This window comes from Syzygium oleosum, unplaced genomic scaffold (assembly GCF_021117445.2).
Source record: "Syzygium oleosum isolate NSW1041296 unplaced genomic scaffold, Sole_v2.1 Sole_v2.35, whole genome shotgun sequence".
Classification (NCBI taxonomy): Eukaryota; Viridiplantae; Streptophyta; class Magnoliopsida; order Myrtales; family Myrtaceae; genus Syzygium; species Syzygium oleosum.
The window spans coordinates 765,900-769,508 of record NW_026607519.1 but is presented as its reverse complement, the minus strand read 5'-3'; the positions used below and the strand labels follow the sequence as shown (position 1 = coordinate 769,508).

Below are 3,609 nucleotides of genomic sequence, written 5' to 3'. Positions count from 1 at the left end.
CGAGGCCTCGCCGTCGGCCGGGCGAGCTCGAGCTCGTCGGCCATGGGCGAGGCCTTGCCCAGCTGGCGAGACCTCGCCGTCACCGGGCGAGCTCGACCTCGCCCAGCAACGGCGAGGTCTCGCTAGATCTGGGCGAGGCCTCGCCGTCGCCCATGGCCGGCGAGCTCGACCTCGCCATGGCCGGGTGAGGTCGACCTCGCCATGGCCGGGCGAGGTCGACCTCGCCCATGGCCGGCGAGGTCACCTCGTCGGCGAGCCTCCCCCTGGCCGGTCCGGCCAGGGGGAAGAAGGAAAAAAAAAAGAAAAAAATATTAAAATAATGCCACGTCAACCAGCGCCGGCTGGAGCCGGCCGGCGTCGGCGTCAGCGTCGGCCGCCCAAAAGTGACCGGATGGATTGAATTAGCACAATTGTAAAAGGTTAATGACTGAAATGGCAAAAAAAAAGGTTTATGACTGAATTGGCACAATTGCAAAAGGTTTAGGACTTTTTTGGTAATTTTCCCATTGCTCGTGTTTCATTGAAATAGTAGTACCAATGAGGCATTCTTAAATTGCACTTTTCAACATGATTTTAGGACTTAATTGTATTTTTTAGTAAAACGTCGATGACTTAATTGAACAAATTGAAAGATTTATGACTTGTTTGCACTTTTCGGGAAATGTTTAGGACTTGATTGAAACAATTGAAAGATCTAAGAGTCAATTGCATTTTTTGCATAAGGTTTAGAACTTATGGTGAAATTTTCATCCCTTTTTATTGTAGTATGTCTATGTAGACTAGCACCATCACAGCCATTGATCATGAGTGTCTCATTGTGTGGCCAACACATTTAATGGCTATAATGAATGTACGGTTACATAAATTGAGTTTATATAATTTTTTCCCATCCATTCGAATGACGAAGGTCGTCCATCGTTTCAAATGTTTATTATACAAGAAAGTGACCACTTTTTTTTGTACTTAACCAAAGCCAACCAAATAAACAATCAAAAGGTACAACAAAGCCAATTAAGTGAAGAAGAAGCAGAGCACTTTACGGTGTATATAGCATAGGTTGCTTGAGCTCCTTAGTGTAGCAGCACAGAGAACACTAACACTCCCTTACATAAAATTAAATTCAGAACTATTCTTTCTAGCGCCAATGCGGAAAATTGTTTTGAACGATGCACGCTCATATTTACATGTTTGCAGTGACAATTTATTTATCGACTGATTATATTTTACATGCATGCAATTGATCTGTTACCATCCCATACAGAAATCACATCGACGACGGCACATAAAATAGAAACTTTTTTGCTTAACACTGTAGTGAAACTGAAACAAAAGATTTTGCTTCGCAATGATCTTAGTGGATTTGGATATGTTGTGGGAAAGTGCTCTCCACTATTGCTTATTAAAATGTAACCCCATGATGGAATCTTATGTCACTCGTTTATACAGACGATCCTCTTTAACTTTAAGGTTGTCATGTTAGTAGTCGGCCAAATCAATGTGGGGACCGATGGAGCGGTACAATGTCCTGGGTCTCATATTGCGTTTTGACAAACAAGCCCGAGTACCATATTAAAAAAATAAAAAAAACTCGTGATGATAGTGGAGTTTGAACTAACGTTCTTATAATATTCCTGCCCAAGAAGAATTGAAAAATAATAATAATTATAAAAGCTAACGCACTTAAAACACCAAAGCAAGATCGAAATGACAGAAGATCTTTAATAAAGGCAAACGCTGATAAAAAAAAGCATTTTATACAGAGGCTCTGGCTTTATCAAAAGAGCCTTTTTTTCCTCAAACCTCCAACACCAATTTGTTTGAGAGAGAGAGAGCGAGAGAGAGAGAGAGAGAGGGAGGGAGAGAGGGAGAGATTGTCTAGGCCAATTTTAAGATTTCAGGTACTCGTTCCTCGTGATTTTATGCGGTTATGCGATTAATGATGAATTTCGTTCACACGTCTCAATTATAGGAGTGCTGTGGCATGGCCATGCAGGGGCGTTTTGCTGCTGCTGGAGCTGCTGTAACAACAGGATTTGTTGCATGTTCGATAGTTTATGCCGGAGCATCGACTGCTCGGACCGGAGTTGGTCGTTACTCCTCCGCAATTGGTAGCAGTGGTACAGGACGAGGCGGAGCCCGCTCGAGAGCTCCCGGTTCTCGACTTTCAGCCGGTTCGCTTGGTTTCTCAGGTTTTCGAGGTGCTTCTGCTTGCGCATGCGAGACCGCCTCGCCGACTCCCTATTTGAGACCATCCGCCGCCGCTTCCTCTCATCGACCACGACCGCATCGTCGCCCTTTCCTTTCTCCCCGCGAGAGCTACTCGAGTTCGAAGGGCGGTTGACGACCTGGTCAGGGCTCGAGTCGTCCGACGCGGAAGTCGAGATGACGGGTTTCGGGGACCGGATCGCATCGGAGAAGGAATCGTCGATGCAATCCCACGGTACGAAGTCGCTATCGAAGGGTTGGAAAGGATAGTCGGGCATCGGCCCAAACGGGAAGCTGGTCGGCACGGCGGCCAACATGGTCGGAGAAGCTCGAATTGTAGGGAGGGAGAGAGGGAGGAGAAGGAAAAGGGAAGAAGTGCAGCGTGGAGGGTTGGTATTTATGGAGGGAGGAAAGGGTGGTGGTGGGCCTCACGGCGGAGCATGGCGATCGAGGGCCGAGGGCATTTTCGTCAGAGCCGTGAGTCATTGGGCACTAGTGGTGGGGCCCGGGTGTTGAAATTGCTATTGTAAAAGGACATGGAGGGTGACGTGAGGCGGCAGGGCCCACAGGAAAAGGCCTTTTTGACCTTAGAAACCTTAGATGCGAAGAAACAGGGCGCGGTTGGGCACGTGTCCTAGCGCTAGTGGCTAGGCGTGTGGCGGGGCCAGTGGTGTGTAAAGTGACCGACCTTGGTGAGAATCCGATGAAAGTTGCAACGTTTGTTGAGGGAAACCACGAGCGAACGTGAGTCGCCTCCTCCACCTGTTGCCATCAGGTTTGAGCACTTGGTACTTACCCACGACCCGAAGGTCCGAGATTGATGAACCAATAACCGTTGCGCCGCCAAGATACCGATAGTTGAGAAGTCTCTCTATACAAAGTACGTGGCAGCTAAGCAATGTGGCGCAATTCGTTCGGATGTTCATTCATAATACAACTCGAACTCTTAATCTCATTTAGGGTGCGAATGATAACCATTCTATTTCAAAAATCAATTTCAGGCTAGAAATAGATTATTTTATTTCTATTCTATGGACGAGTTTCTGAGCCAAAATACGTGTTTGATAAAGATACAAAATTTTTATTTTCGAAATAGAAATTTGGTTGATAATGACACAAAATTTCTTCCTCTCGAGCGGGCAACGGCAGGAGGTGGCCGGCGGCGGAGGACGGTACTCAGCAGCTGAGGACAACAACAGGAGGCGGGCGGCGGCGGAGGATGGCGGCAAGAGGCGGCCAACGATGGGAGGCGGGAGCTGATCGGCGGCGGAGGACTGCGGCAGGCGGCGAACAGTGAGAAGTGGTTGGCAGTGGTGGAAGGCAACCGGCGGCGGTGGGTGGCCGGCTAGTAGTAAGAGCAAGCGATGAGAAAAGTTTTATTTCTTATTTTTGTTCCAGAACTAG

General features: G+C 47.7%; 1 pseudogene; it reads right to left on the bottom strand.

Annotated features, from left to right (window-relative positions):
• Nucleotides 1-1,645: 1,645 nt before the first annotated feature.
• Nucleotides 1,646-2,730, bottom strand: LOC115665020 (uncharacterized; annotated as a pseudogene).
• Between the last annotated feature and the right edge of the window lie 879 nt (nt 2,731-3,609).